Raw genomic sequence first — 17,085 nt, 5'->3', positions numbered from 1 at the left:
GTGCATGGTTTTGAAATCGCAGTCAGAAAAAAAATAACATCAATATCAACATTTTTATCAGCTCCGGTACTGTCGTTTTGGTCAAAAAATGAAAATTCTAAAAGTTCCTGTTTTTCTGCTTTAAACTCTAGGTACACATCCAAAATGCATTACTGAGTTGAAAGAAGTTGATTCTGGTGCATGGTTTTGAAATCGCAGTCAGAAAAAAAATAACATCAATATCAACATTTTTATCAGCTCCGGTCCTGTCGTTTTGGTCAAAAAATGAAAATTCTAAAAGTTCCTGTTTTTCTGCTTTAAACTCAAGGTACACATCCAAAATGCATTACTGAGTTGAAAGAAGTTGATTCTGGTGCATGGTTTTGAAATCGCAGTCAGAAAAAAAATAACATCAATATCAACATTTTTAAGCTCCGGTCCTGTCGTTTTGGTCAAAAAATGAAAATTCTAAAAGTTCCTGTTTTTCTGCTTTAAACTCAAGGTACACATCCAAAATGCATTACTGAGTTGAAAGAAGTTGATTCTGGTGCATGGTTTTGAAATCGCAGTCAGAAAAAAAATAACATCAATATCAACATTTTTATCAGCTCCGGTCCTGTCGTTTTGGTCAAAAAATGAAAATTCTAAAAGTTCCTGTTTTTCTGCTTTAAACTCTAGGTACACATCCAAAATGCATTACTGAGTTGAAAGAAGTGAATTCTGGTGCATGGTTTTGAAATCGCAGTCAGAAAAAAAAGAACATCCATATCAACATTTTTATCAGCTCCGGTCCTGTCGTTTTGGTCAACAAATGAAAATTCGAAAAGTTCCTGTTTTTCTGCTTTAAACTCTAGGTACACATCCAAAATGCATTACTGAGTTGAAAGAAGTTGATTCTGGTGCATGGTTTTGAAACCGCAGTCAAAAAAAAATACATCCATATCAACATTTTTATCAGCTCCGGTCCTGTCGTTTTGGTCAAAAAATGAAAATTCTAAAAGTTCCTGTTTTTCTGCTTTAAACTCTAGGTACACATCCAAAATGCATTACTGAGTTGAAAGAAGTTGATTCTGGTGCATGGTTTTGAAACCGCAGTCAGAAAAAAAATTACATCAATATCAACATTTTTATCAGCTCCGGACCTGTCGTTTTGGTCAAAAAATGAAAATTCTAAAAGTTCCTGTTTTTCTGCTTTAAACTCAAGGTACACATCCAAAATGCATTACTGAGTTAAAAGAAGTTGATTCTGGTGCATGGTTTTGAAATCGCAGTCAGAAAAAAAATAACATCCATATCAACATTTTTATCAGCTCCGGTCCTGTCGTTTTGGTCAAAAAATTAAAATTCTAAAAGTTCCTGTTTTTCTGCTTTAAACTCTAGGTACACATCCAAAATGCATTACTGAGTTGAAAGAAGTGAATTCTGATGCATGGTTTTGAAACCGCAGTCAGAAAAAAAATTTCATGCATATCAACATTTTTATTCGCTCCGGACCTGTCGTTTTGGTCAAAAAATGAAAATTCTAAAAGTTCCTGTTTTTCTGCTTTAAACTCTAGGTACACATCCAAAATGCATTACTGAGTTGAAAGAAGTGAATTCTGGTGCATGGTTTTGAAATCGCAGTCAGAAAAAAAATTACATCAATATCAACATTTTTATCAGCTCCGGACCTGTCGTTTTGGTCAAAAAATGAAAATTCTAAAAGTTCCTGTTTTTCTGCTTTAAACTCAAGGTACACATCCAAAATGCATTACTGAGTTGAAAGAAGTTGATTCTGGTGCATGGTTTTGAAATCGCAGTCAGAAAAAAAATAACATCAATATCAACATTTTTATCAGCTCTGGTACTGTCGTTTTGGTCAAAAAATTAAAATTCTAAAAGTTCCTGTTTTTCTGCTTTAAACTCAAGGTACACATCCAAAATGCATTACTGAGTTTAAAGAAGTTGATTCTGGTGCATGGTTTTGAAATCGCAGTCAGAAAAAAAATAACATCAATATCAACATTTTTATCAGCTCCAGTCCTGTCGTTTTGGTCAAAAAATGAAAATTCTAAAAGTTCCTGTTTTTCTGCTTTAAACTCAAGGTACACATCCAAAATGCATTACTGAGTTGAAAGAAGTGAATTCTGGTGCATGGTTTTGAAATCGCAGTCAGAAAAAAAAGAACATCCATATCAACATTTTTATCAGCTCCGGTCCTGTCGTTTTGGTCAACAAATGAAAATTCGAAAAGTTCCTGTTTTTCTGCTTTAAACTCTAGGTACACATCCAAAATGCATTACTGAGTTGAAAGAAGTTGATTCTGGTGCATGGTTTTGAAACCGCAGTCAAAAAAAAATACATCCATATCAACATTTTTATCAGCTCCGGTCCTGTCGTTTTGGTCAAAAAATGAAAATTCTAAAAGTTCCTGTTTTTCTGCTTTAAACTCTAGGTACACATCCAAAATGCATTACTGAGTTGAAAGAAGTTGATTCTGGTGCATGGTTTTGAAACCGCAGTCAGAAAAAAAATTACATCAATATCAACATTTTTATCAGCTCCGGACCTGTCGTTTTGGTCAAAAAATGAAAATTCTAAAAGTTCCTGTTTTTCTGCTTTAAACTCAAGGTACACATCCAAAATGCATTACTGAGTTAAAAGAAGTTGATTCTGGTGCATGGTTTTGAAATCGCAGTCAGAAAAAAAATAACATCCATATCAACATTTTTATCAGCTCCGGTCCTGTCGTTTTGGTCAAAAAATTAAAATTCTAAAAGTTCCTGTTTTTCTGCTTTAAACTCTAGGTACACATCCAAAATGCATTACTGAGTTGAAAGAAGTGAATTCTGATGCATGGTTTTGAAACCGCAGTCAGAAAAAAAATTTCATGCATATCAACATTTTTATTCGCTCCGGACCTGTCGTTTTGGTCAAAAAATGAAAATTCTAAAAGTTCCTGTTTTTCTGCTTTAAACTCTAGGTACACATCCAAAATGCATTACTGAGTTGAAAGAAGTGAATTCTGGTGCATGGTTTTGAAATCGCAGTCAGAAAAAAAATTACATCAATATCAACATTTTTATCAGCTCCGGACCTGTCGTTTTGGTCAAAAAATGAAAATTCTAAAAGTTCCTGTTTTTCTGCTTTAAACTCAAGGTACACATCCAAAATGCATTACTGAGTTGAAAGAAGTTGATTCTGGTGCATGGTTTTGAAATCGCAGTCAGAAAAAAAATAACATCAATATCAACATTTTTATCAGCTCTGGTACTGTCGTTTTGGTCAAAAAATTAAAATTCTAAAAGTTCCTGTTTTTCTGCTTTAAACTCAAGGTACACATCCAAAATGCATTACTGAGTTTAAAGAAGTTGATTCTGGTGCATGGTTTTGAAATCGCAGTCAGAAAAAAAATAACATCAATATCAACATTTTTATCAGCTCCAGTCCTGTCGTTTTGGTCAAAAAATGAAAATTCTAAAAGTTCCTGTTTTTCTGCTTTAAACTCAAGGTACACATCCAAAATGCATTACTGAGTTGAAAGAAGTTGATTCTGGTGCATGGTTTTGAAATCGCAGTCAGAAAAAAAATAACATCAATATCAACATTTTTATCAGCTCCGGTCCTGTCGTTTTGGTCAAAAAATGAAAATTCTAAAAGTTCCTGTTTTTCTGCTTTAAACTCAAGGTACACATCCAAAATGCATTACTGAGTTGAAAGAAGTTGATTCTGGTGCATGGTTTTGAAATCGCAGTCAGAAAAAAATAACATCAATATCAACATTTTTATCAGCTCCGGTCCTGTCGTTTTGGTCAAAAAATGAAAATTCTAAAAGTTCCTGTTTTTCTGCTTTAAACTCAAGGTACACATCCAAAATGCAGTACTGAGTTGAAAGAAGTTGATTCTGGTGCATGGTTTTGAAATCGCAGTCAGAAAAAAAATAACATCAATATCAACATTTTTATCAGCTCCGGTCCTGTCGTTTTGGTCAAAAAATGAAAATTCTAAAAGTTCCTGTTTTTCTGCTTTAAACTCAAGGTACACATCCAAAATGCATTACTGAGTTGAAAGAAGTTGATTCTGGTGCATGGTTTTGAAATCGCAGTCAGAAAAAAAATAACATCAATATCAACATTTTTATCAGCTCCGGTCCTGTCGTTTTGGTCAAAAAATGAAAATTCTAAAAGTTCCTGTTTTTCTTCTTTAAACTCAAGGTACACATCCAAAATGCATTACTGAGTTGAAAGAAGTTGATTCTGGTGCATGGTTTTGAAATCGCAGTCAGAAAAAAAATAACATCAATATCAACATTTTTATCAGCTCCATTACTGTCGTTTTGGTCAAAAAATGAAAATTCTAAAAGTTCCTGTTTTTCTGCTTTAAACTCAAGGTACACATCCAAAATGCATTACTGAGTTGAAAGAAGTTGATTCTGGTGCATGGTTTTGAAATCGCAGTCAGAAAAAAAATAACATCAATATCAACATTTTTATCAGCTCCGGTCCTGTCGTTTTGGTCAAAAAATGAAAATTCTAAAAGTTCCTGTTTTTCTGCTTTAAACTCTAGGTACACATCCAAAATGCATTACTGAGTTGAAAGAAGTTGATTCTGGTGCATGGTTTTGAAATCGCAGTCAGAAAAAAAATAACATCAATATCAACATTTTTATCAGCTCCGGTCCTGTCGTTTTGGTCAAAAAATGAAAATTCTAAAAGTTCCTGTTTTTCTGCTTTAAACTCTAGGTACACATCCAAAATGCATTACTGAGTTGAAAGAAGTGAATTCTGGTGCATGGTTTTGAAATCGCAGTCAGAAAAAAAAGAACATCCATATCAACATTTTTATCAGCTCCGGTCCTGTCGTTTTGGTCAACAAATGAAAATTCGAAAAGTTCCTGTTTTTCTGCTTTAAACTCTAGGTACACATCCAAAATGCATTACTGAGTTGAAAGAAGTTGATTCTGGTGCATGGTTTTGAAATCGCAGTCAGAAAAAAAATAACATCAATATCAACATTTTTATCAGCTCCGGTACTGTCGTTTTGGTCAAAAAATGAAAATTCTAAAAGTTCCTGTTTTTCTGCTTTAAACTCTAGGTACACATCCAAAATGCATTACTGAGTTGAAAGAAGTTGATTCTGGTGCATGGTTTTGAAATCGCAGTCAGAAAAAAAATAACATCAATATCAACATTTTTATCAGCTCCGGTCCTGTCGTTTTGGTCAAAAAATGAAAATTCTAAAAGTTCCTGTTTTTCTGCTTTAAACTCTAGGTACACATCCAAAATGCATTACTGAGTTGAAAGAAGTGAATTCTGGTGCATGGTTTTGAAATCGCAGTCAGAAAAAAAAGAACATCCATATCAACATTTTTATCAGCTCCGGTCCTGTCGTTTTGGTCAAAAAATTAAAATTCTAAAAGTTCCTGTTTTTCTGCTTTAAACTCTAGGTACACATCCAAAATGCATTACTGAGTTGAAAGAAGTTGATTCTGGTGCATGGTTTTGAAATCGCAGTCAGAAAAAAAATAACATCAATATCAACATTTTTATCAGCTCCGGTACTGTCGTTTTGGTCAAAAAATGAAAATTCTAAAAGTTCCTGTTTTTCTGCTTTAAACTCAAGGTACACATCCAAAATGCATTACTGAGTTGAAAGAAGTTAATTCTGGTGCATGGTTTTGAAATCGCAGTCAGAAAAAAAATAACATCAATATCAACATTTTTATCAGCTCCGGTCCTGTCGTTTTGGTCAAAAAATGAAAATTCTAAAAGTTCCTGTTTTTCTGCTTGAAACTCAAGGTACACATCCAAAATGCATTACTGAGTTGAAAGAAGTTAATTCTGTTGCATGGTTTTGAAATCGCAGTCAGAAAAAAATAACATCAATATCAACATTTTTATCAGCTCCGGTCCTGTCGTTTTGGTCAAAAAATGAAAATTCTAAAAGTTCCTGTTTTTCTGCTTTAAACTCTAGGTACACATCCAAAATGCATTACTGAGTTGAAAGAAGTGAATTCTGGTGCATGGTTTTGAAATCGCAGTCAGAAAAAAAAGAACATCCATATCAACATTTTTATCAGCTCCGGTCCTGTCGTTTTGGTCAACAAATGAAAATTCTAAAAGTTCCGGTTTTTCTGCTTTAAACTCTAGGTACACATCCAAAATGCATTACTGAGTTGAAAGAAGTTGATTCTGGTGCATGGTTTTGAAACCGCAGTCAGAAAAAAATTACATCCATATCAACATTTTTATCAGCTCCGGTCCTGTCGTTTTGGTCAAAAAATTAAAATTCTAAAAGTTCCTGTTTTTCTGCTTTAAACTCAAGGTACACATCCAAAATGCATTACTGAGTTGAAAGAAGTTGATTCTGGTGCATGGTTTTGAAATCGCAGTCAGAAAAAAAATAACATCAATATCAACATTTTTATCAGCTCCGGTCCTGTCGTTTTGGTCAAAAAATGAAAATTCTAAAAGTTCCTGTTTTTCTGCTTTAAACTCAAGGTACACATCCAAAATGCATTACTGAGTTGAAAGAAGTTGATTCTGGTGCATGGTTTTGAAATTGCAGTCAGAAAAAAAATAACATCAATATCAACATTATTATCAGCTCCGGTACTGTCGTTTTGGTCAAAAAATGAAAATTCTAAAAGTTCCTGTTTTTCTGCTTTAAACTCAAGGTACACATCCAAAATGCATTACTGAGTTGAAAGAAGTTGATTCTGGTGCATGGTTTTGAAATCGCAGTCAGAAAAAAAATAACATCAATATCAACATTTTTATCAGCTCCGGTCCTGTCGTTTTGGTCAAAAAATGAAAATTCTAAAAGTTCCTGTTTTTCTGCTTTAAACTCAAGGTACACATCCAAAATGCATTACTGAGTTGAAAGAAGTTGATTCTGGTGCATGGTTTTGAAATCGCAGTCAGAAAAAAAATAACATCAATATCAACATTTTTATCAGCTCCGGTACTGTCGTTTTGGTCAAAAAATGAAAATTCTAAAAGTTCCTGTTTTTCTGCTTTAAACTCTAGGTACACATCCAAAATGCATTACTGAGTTGAAAGAAGTTGATTCTGGTGCATGGTTTTGAAATCGCAGTCAGAAAAAAAATAACATCAATATCAACATTTTTATCAGCTCCGGTCCTGTCGTTTTGGTCAAAAAATGAAAATTCTAAAAGTTCCTGTTTTTCTGCTTTAAACTCAAGGTACACATCCAAAATGCATTACTGAGTTGAAAGAAGTTGATTCTGGTGCATGGTTTTGAAATCGCAGTCAGAAAAAAAATAACATCAATATCAACATTTTTATCAGCTCCGGTCCTGTCGTTTTGGTCAAAAAATGAAAATTCTAAAAGTTCCTGTTTTTCTGCTTTAAACTCAAGGTACACATCCAAAATGCATTACTGAGTTGAAAGAAGTTGATTCTGGTGCATGGTTTTGAAATCGCAGTCAGAAAAAAAATAACATCAATATCAACATTTTTATCAGCTCCGGTCCTGTCGTTTTGGTCAAAAAATGAAAATTCTAAAAGTTCCTGTTTTTCTGCTTTAAACTCTAGGTACACATCCAAAATGCATTACTGAGTTGAAAGAAGTGAATTCTGGTGCATGGTTTTGAAATCGCAGTCAGAAAAAAAAGAACATCCATATCAACATTTTTATCAGCTCCGGTCCTGTCGTTTTGGTCAACAAATGAAAATTCTAAAAGTTCCTGTTTTTCTGCTTTAAACTCTAGGTACACATCCAAAATGCATTACTGAGTTGAAAGAAGTTGATTCTGGTGCATGGTTTTGAAACCGCAGTCAAAAAAAAATACATCCATATCAACATTTTTATCAGCTCCGGTCCTGTCGTTTTGGTCAAAAAATGAAAATTCTAAAAGTTCCTGTTTTTCTGCTTTAAACTCTAGGTACACATCCAAAATGCATTACTGAGTTGAAAGAAGTTGATTCTGGTGCATGGTTTTGAAACCGCAGTCAGAAAAAAAATTACATCAATATCAACATTTTTATCAGCTCCGGACCTGTCGTTTTGGTCAAAAAATGAAAATTCTAAAAGTTCCTGTTTTTCTGCTTTAAACTCAAGGTACACATCCAAAATGCATTACTGAGTTGAAAGAAGTTGATTCTGGTGCATGGTTTTGAAATCTCAGTCAGAAAAAAAATAACATCAATATCAACATTTTTATCAGCTCCGGTCCTGTCGTTTTGGTCAAAAAATGAAAATTCTAAAAGTTCCTGTTTTTCTGCTTTAAACTCAAGGTACACATCCAAAATGCATTACTGAGTTGAAAGAAGTTGATTCTGGTGCATGGTTTTGAAATCGCAGTCAGAAAAAAAATAACATCAATATCAACATTTTTATCAGCTCCGATACTGTCGTTTTGGTCAAAAAATGAAAATTCTAAAAGTTCCTGTTTTTCTGCTTTAAACTCAAGGTACACATCCAAAATGCATTACTGAGTTGAAAGAAGTTGATTCTGGTGCATGGTTTTGAAATCGCAGTCAGAAAAAAAAGAACATCCATATCAACATTTTTATCAGCTCCGGTCCTGTCGTTTTGGTCAACAAATGAAAATTCTAAAAGTTCCTGTTTTTCTGCTTTAAACTCTAGGTACACATCCAAAATGCATTACTGAGTTGAAAGAAGTTGATTCTGGTGCATGGTTTTGAAACCGCAGTCAGAAAAAAATTACATCCATATCAACATTTTTATCAGCTCCGGTCCTGTCGTTTTGGTCAAAAAATGAAAATTCTAAAAGTTCCTGTTTTTCTGCTTTAAACTCTAGGTACACATCCAAAATGCATTACTGAGTTGAAAGAAGTTGATTCTGGTGCATGGTTTTGAAACCGCAGTCAGAAAAAAAATTACATCAATATCAACATTTTTATCAGCTCCGGACCTGTCGTTTTGGTCAAAAAATGAAAATTCTAAAAGTTCCTGTTTTTCTGCTTTAAACTCAAGGTACACATCCAAAATGCATTACTGAGTTGAAAGAAGTTAATTCTGTTGCATGGTTTTGAAATCGCAGTCAGAAAAAAATAACATCAATATCAACATTTTTATCAGCTCCGGTCCTGTCGTTTTGGTCAAAAAATGAAAATTCTAAAAGTTCCTGTTTTTCTGCTTTAAACTCTAGGTACACATCCAAAATGCATTACTGAGTTGAAAGAAGTGAATTCTGGTGCATGGTTTTGAAATCGCAGTCAGAAAAAAAAGAACATCCATATCAACATTTTTATCAGCTCCGGTCCTGTCGTTTTGGTCAACAAATGAAAATTCTAAAAGTTCCGGTTTTTCTGCTTTAAACTCTAGGTACACATCCAAAATGCATTACTGAGTTGAAAGAAGTTGATTCTGGTGCATGGTTTTGAAACCGCAGTCAGAAAAAAATTACATCCATATCAACATTTTTATCAGCTCCGGTCCTGTCGTTTTGGTCAAAAAATGAAAATTCTAAAAGTTCCTGTTTTTCTGCTTTAAACTCTAGGTACACATCCAAAATGCATTACTGAGTTGAAAGAAGTTGATTCTGGTGCATGGTTTTGAAACCGCAGTCAGAAAAAAAATTACATCAATATCAACATTTTTATCAGCTCCGGACCTGTCGTTTTGGTAAAAAAATGAAAATTCTAAAAGTTCCTGTTTTTCTGCTTTAAACTCAAGGTACACATCCAAAATGCATTACTGAGTTGAAAGAAGTTGATTCTGGTGCATGGTTTTGAAATCGCAGTCAGAAAAAAAATAACATCAATATCAACATTTTTATCAGCTCCGGTCCTGTCGTTTTGGTCAAAAAATGAAAATTCTAAAAGATCCTGTTTTTCTGCTTTAAACTCTAGGTACACATCCAAAATGCATTACTGAGTTGAAAGAAGTGAATTTTGATGCATGGTTTTGAAATCGCAGTCAGAAAAAAAAAACATCCATATCAACATTTTTATCAGCTCCGGTCCTGTCGTTTTGGTCAAAAAATAAAAATACTAAAAGTTCTTGTTTTTCTGCTTTAAACTCAAGGTACACATCCAAAATGCATTACTGAGTTGAAAGAAGTTGATTCTGGTGCCTGGTTTTGAAATCTCAGTCAGAAAAAAAATAACATCAATATCAACATTTTTATCAGCTCCGGTCCTGTCGTTTTGGTCAAAAAATGAAAATTCTAAAAGTTCCTGTTTTTCTGCTTTAAACTCAAGGTACACATCCAAAATGCATTACTGAGTTGAAAGAAGTTGATTCTGGTGCATGGTTTTGAAATCGCAGTCAGAAAAAAAATAACATCAATATCAACATTTTTATCAGCTCCGGTCCTGTCGTTTTGGTCAAAAAATGAAAATTCTAAAAGTTCCTGTTTTTCTGCTTTAAACTCAAGGTACACATCCAAAATGCATTACTGAGTTGAAAGAAGTTGATTCTGGTGCATGGTTTTGAAATCGCAGTCAGAAAAAAAATAACATCAATATCAACATTTTTATCAGCTCCGATACTGTCGTTTTGGTCAAAAAATGAAAATTCTAAAAGTTCCTGTTTTTCTGCTTTAAACTCAAGGTACACATCCAAAATGCATTACTGAGTTGAAAGAAGTTGATTCTGGTGCATGGTTTTGAAATCGCAGTCAGAAAAAAAAGAACATCCATATCAACATTTTTATCAGCTCCGGTCCTGTCGTTTTGGTCAACAAATGAAAATTCTAAAAGTTCCGGTTTTTCTGCTTTAAACTCAAGGTACACATCCAAAATGCATTACTGAGTTGAAAGAAGTTGATTCTGGTGCATGGTTTTGAAACCGCAGTCAGAAAAAAATTACATCCATATCAACATTTTTATCAGCTCCGGTCCTGTCGTTTTGGTCAAAAAATGAAAATTCTAAAAGTTCCTGTTTTTCTGCTTTAAACTCTAGGTACACATCCAAAATGCATTACTGAGTTGAAAGAAGTTGATTCTGGTGCATGGTTTTGAAACCGCAGTCAGAAAAAAAATTACATCAATATCAACATTTTTATCAGCTCCGGACCTGTCGTTTTGGTCAAAAAATGAAAATTCTAAAAGTTCCTGTTTTTCTGCTTTAAACTCAAGGTACACATCCAAAATGCATTACTGAGTTGAAAGAAGTTGATTCTGGTGCATGGTTTTGAAATCGCAGTCAGAAAAAAAATAACATCAATATCAACATTTTTATCAGCTCCGGTCCTGTCGTTTTGGTCAAAAAATGAAAATTCTAAAAGTTCCTGTTTTTCTGCTTTAAACTCAAGGTACACATCCAAAATGCATTACTGAGTTGAAAGAAGTTGATTCTGGTGCATGGTTTTGAAATCGCAGTCAGAAAAAAAATAACATCAATATCAACATTTTTATCAGCTCCGGTCCTGTCGTTTTGGTCAAAAAATGAAAATTCTAAAAGTTCCTGTTTTTCTGCTTTAAACTCAAGGTACACATCCAAAATGCATTACTGAGTTGAAAGAAGTTGATTCTCGTGCATGGTTTTGAAATCGCAGTCAGAAAAAAAATAACATCAATATCAACATTTTTATCAGCTGTCGTTTTGGTCAAAAAATGAAAATTCTAAAAGTTCCTGTTTTTCTGCTTTAAACTCAAGGTACACATCCAAAATGCATTACTGAGTTGAAAGAAGTTGATTCTGGTGCATGGTTTTGAAATCGCAGTCAGAAAAAAAATAACATCAATATCAACATTTTTATCAGCTCCGGTCCTGTCGTTTTGGTCAAAAAATGAAAATTCTAAAAGTTCCTGTTTTTCTGCTTTAAACTCAAGGTACACATCCAAAATGCATTACTGAGTTGAAAGAAGTTGATTCTGGTGCATGGTTTTAAAATCGCAGTCAGAAAAAAAATAACATCAATATCAACATTTTTATCAGCTCCGGTCCTGTCGTTTTGGTCAAAAAATGAAAATTCTAAAAGTTCCTGTTTTTCTGCTTTAAACTCAAGGTACACATCCAAAATGCATTACTGAGTTGAAAGAAGTTGATTCTGGTGCATGGTTTTGAAATCGCCGTCAGAAAAAAAATAACATTAATATCAACATTTTTATCAGCTCCGGTCCTGTCGTTTTGGTCAAAAAATGAAAATTCTAAAAGTTCCTGTTTTTCTGCTTTAAACTCTAGGTACACATCCAAAATGCATTACTGAGTTGAAAGAAGTGAATTCTGGTGCATGGTTTTGAAATCGCAGTCAGGAAAAAAATAACATCCATATCAACATTTTTATCAGCTCCGGTCCTGTCGTTTTGGTCAAAAAATTAAAATTCTAAAAGTTCCTGTTTTTCTGCTTTAAACTCAAGGTACACATCCAAAATGCATTACTGAGTTGAAAGAAGTTAATTCTGGTGCATGGTTTTGAAATCGCAGTCAGAAAAAAAATAACATCAATATCAACATTTTTATCAGCTCCGGTCCTGTCGTTTTGGTCAAAAAATGAAAATTCTAAAAGTTCCTGTTTTTCTGCTTGAAACTCAAGGTACACATCCAAAATGCATTACTGAGTTGAAAGAAGTTGATTCTGGTGCATGGTTTTGAAACCGCAGTCAGAAAAAAATTACATCCATATCAACATTTTTATCAGCTCCGGTCCTGTCGTTTTGGTCAAAAAATGAAAATTCTAAAAGTTCCTGTTTTTCTGCTTTAAACTCTAGGTACACATCCAAAATGCATTACTGAGTTGAAAGAAGTTGATTCTGGTGCATGGTTTTGAAACCGCAGTCAGAAAAAAAATTACATCAATATCAACATTTTTATCAGCTCCGGACCTGTCGTTTTGGTCAAAAAATGAAAATTCTAAAAGTTCCTGTTTTTCTGCTTTAAACTCAAGGTACACATCCAAAATGCATTACTGAGTTGAAAGAAGTTGATTCTGGTGCATGGTTTTGAAATCTCAGTCAGAAAAAAAATAACATCAATATCAACATTTTTATCAGCTCCGGTCCTGTCGTTTTGGTCAAAAAATGAAAATTCTAAAAGTTCCTGTTTTTCTGCTTTAAACTCAAGGTACACATCCAAAATGCATTACTGAGTTGAAAGAAGTTGATTCTGGTGCATGGTTTTGAAATCTCAGTCAGAAAAAAAATAACATCAATATCAACATTTTTATCAGCTCCGGTCCTGTCGTTTTGGTCAAAAAATGAAAATTCTAAAAGTTCCTGTTTTTCTGCTTTAAACTCAAGGTACACATCCAAAATGCATTACTGAGTTGAAAGAAGTTGATTCTGGTGCATGGTTTTGAAATCGCAGTCAGAAAAAAAATAACATCAATATCAACATTTTTATCAGCTCCGATACTGTCGTTTTGGTCAAAAAATGAAAATTCTAAAAGTTCCTGTTTTTCTGCTTTAAACTCAAGGTACACATCCAAAATGCATTACTGAGTTGAAAGAAGTTGATTCTGGTGCATGGTTTTGAAATCGCAGTCAGAAAAAAAAGAACATCCATATCAACATTTTTATCAGCTCCGGTCCTGTCGTTTTGGTCAACAAATGAAAATTCTAAAAGTTCCTGTTTTTCTGCTTTAAACTCTAGGTACACATCCAAAATGCATTACTGAGTTGAAAGAAGTTGATTCTGGTGCATGGTTTTGAAACCGCAGTCAGAAAAAAATTACATCCATATCAACATTTTTATCAGCTCCGGTCCTGTCGTTTTGGTCAAAAAATGAAAATTCTAAAAGTTCCTGTTTTTCTGCTTTAAACTCTAGGTACACATCCAAAATGCATTACTGAGTTGAAAGAAGTTGATTCTGGTGCATGGTTTTGAAACCGCAGTCAGAAAAAAAATTACATCAATATCAACATTTTTATCAGCTCCGGACCTGTCGTTTTGGTCAAAAAATGAAAATTCTAAAAGTTCCTGTTTTTCTGCTTTAAACTCAAGGTACACATCCAAAATGCATTACTGAGTTGAAAGAAGTTAATTCTGTTGCATGGTTTTGAAATCGCAGTCAGAAAAAAATAACATCAATATCAACATTTTTATCAGCTCCGGTCCTGTCGTTTTGGTCAAAAAATGAAAATTCTAAAAGTTCCTGTTTTTCTGCTTTAAACTCTAGGTACACATCCAAAATGCATTACTGAGTTGAAAGAAGTGAATTCTGGTGCATGGTTTTGAAATCGCAGTCAGAAAAAAAAGAACATCCATATCAACATTTTTATCAGCTCCGGTCCTGTCGTTTTGGTCAACAAATGAAAATTCTAAAAGTTCCGGTTTTTCTGCTTTAAACTCTAGGTACACATCCAAAATGCATTACTGAGTTGAAAGAAGTTGATTCTGGTGCATGGTTTTGAAACCGCAGTCAGAAAAAAATTACATCCATATCAACATTTTTATCAGCTCCGGTCCTGTCGTTTTGGTCAAAAAATGAAAATTCTAAAAGTTCCTGTTTTTCTGCTTTAAACTCTAGGTACACATCCAAAATGCATTACTGAGTTGAAAGAAGTTGATTCTGGTGCATGGTTTTGAAACCGCAGTCAGAAAAAAAATTACATCAATATCAACATTTTTATCAGCTCCGGACCTGTCGTTTTGGTAAAAAAATGAAAATTCTAAAAGTTCCTGTTTTTCTGCTTTAAACTCAAGGTACACATCCAAAATGCATTACTGAGTTGAAAGAAGTTGATTCTGGTGCATGGTTTTGAAATCGCAGTCAGAAAAAAAATAACATCAATATCAACATTTTTATCAGCTCCGGTCCTGTCGTTTTGGTCAAAAAATGAAAATTCTAAAAGATCCTGTTTTTCTGCTTTAAACTCTAGGTACACATCCAAAATGCATTACTGAGTTGAAAGAAGTGAATTTTGATGCATGGTTTTGAAATCGCAGTCAGAAAAAAAAAACATCCATATCAACATTTTTATCAGCTCCGGTCCTGTCGTTTTGGTCAAAAAATAAAAATACTAAAAGTTCTTGTTTTTCTGCTTTAAACTCAAGGTACACATCCAAAATGCATTACTGAGTTGAAAGAAGTTGATTCTGGTGCCTGGTTTTGAAATCTCAGTCAGAAAAAAAATAACATCAATATCAACATTTTTATCAGCTCCGGTCCTGTCGTTTTGGTCAAAAAATGAAAATTCTAAAAGTTCCTGTTTTTCTGCTTTAAACTCAAGGTACACATCCAAAATGCATTACTGAGTTGAAAGAAGTTGATTCTGGTGCATGGTTTTGAAATCGCAGTCAGAAAAAAAATAACATCAATATCAACATTTTTATCAGCTCCGGTCCTGTCGTTTTGGTCAAAAAATGAAAATTCTAAAAGTTCCTGTTTTTCTGCTTTAAACTCAAGGTACACATCCAAAATGCATTACTGAGTTGAAAGAAGTTGATTCTGGTGCATGGTTTTGAAATCGCAGTCAGAAAAAAAATAACATCAATATCAACATTTTTATCAGCTCCGATACTGTCGTTTTGGTCAAAAAATGAAAATTCTAAAAGTTCCTGTTTTTCTGCTTTAAACTCAAGGTACACATCCAAAATGCATTACTGAGTTGAAAGAAGTTGATTCTGGTGCATGGTTTTGAAATCTCAGTCAGAAAAAAAATAACATCAATATCAACATTTTTATCAGCTCCGGTCCTGTCGTTTTGGTCAAAAAATGAAAATTCTAAAAGTTCCTGTTTTTCTGCTTTAAACTCAAGGTACACATCCAAAATGCATTACTGAGTTGAAAGAAGTTGATTCTGGTGCATGGTTTTGAAATCGCAGTCAGAAAAAAAATAACATCAATATCAACATTTTTATCAGCTCCGATACTGTCGTTTTGGTCAAAAAATGAAAATTCTAAAAGTTCCTGTTTTTCTGCTTTAAACTCAAGGTACACATCCAAAATGCATTACTGAGTTGAAAGAAGTTGATTCTGGTGCATGGTTTTGAAATCGCAGTCAGAAAAAAAAGAACATCCATATCAACATTTTTATCAGCTCCGGTCCTGTCGTTTTGGTCAACAAATGAAAATTCTAAAAGTTCCGGTTTTTCTGCTTTAAACTCTAGGTACACATCCAAAATGCATTACTGAGTTGAAAGAAGTGAATTCTGGTGCATGGTTTTGAAATCGCAGTCAGAAAAAAAAGAACATCCATATCAACATTTTTATCAGCTCCGGTCCTGTCGTTTTGGTCAACAAATGAAAATTCTAAAAGTTCCTGTTTTTCTGCTTTAAACTCTAGGTACACATCCAAAATGCATTACTGAGTTGAAAGAAGTTGATTCTGGTGCATGGTTTTGAAACCGCAGTCAGAAAAAAATTACATCCATATCAACATTTTTATCAGCTCTGGTCCTGTCGTTTTGGTCAAAAAATGAAAATTCTAAAAGTTCCTGTTTTTCTGCTTTAAACTCTAGGTACACATCCAAAATGCATTACTGAGTTGAAAGAAGTTGATTCTGGTGCATGGTTTTGAAACCGCAGTCAGAAAAAAAATTACATCAATATCAACATTTTTATCAGCTCCGGACCTGTCGTTTTGGTAAAAAAATGAAAATTCTAAAAGTTCCTGTTTTTCTGCTTTAAACTCAAGGTACACATCCAAAATGCATTACTGAGTTGAAAGAAGTTGATTCTGGTGCATGGTTTTGAAATCGCAGTCAGAAAAAAAATAACATCAATATCAACATTTTTATCAGCTCCGGTCCTGTCGTTTTGGTCAAAAAATGAAAATTCTAAAAGATCCTGTTTTTCTGCTTTAAACTCTAGGTACACATCCAAAATGCATTACTGAGTTGAAAGAAGTGAATTTTGATGCATGGTTTTGAAATCGCAGTCAGAAAAAAAAAACATCCATATCAACATTTTTATCAGCTCCGGTCCTGTCGTTTTGGTCAAAAAATAAAAATACTAAAAGTTCTTGTTTTTCTGCTTTAAACTCAAGGTACACATCCAAAATGCATTACTGAGTTGAAAGAAGTTGATTCTGGTGCCTGGTTTTGAAATCTCAGTCAGAAAAAAAATAACATCAATATCAACATTTTTATCAGCTCCGGTCCTGTCGTTTTGGTCAAAAAATGAAAATTCTAAAAGTTCCTGTTTTTCTGCTTTAAACTCAAGGTACACATCCAAAATGCATTACTGAGTTGAAAGAAGTTGATTCTGGTGCATGGTTTTGAAATCGCAGTCAGAAAAAAAATAACATCAAT

This window comes from Crinia signifera, chromosome 4 (assembly GCF_055691185.1).
Source record: "Crinia signifera chromosome 4, ASM5569118v1, whole genome shotgun sequence".
Lineage (NCBI taxonomy): Eukaryota > Metazoa > Chordata > Amphibia > Anura > Myobatrachidae > Crinia > Crinia signifera.
This window is presented reverse-complemented; position numbering follows the sequence as displayed.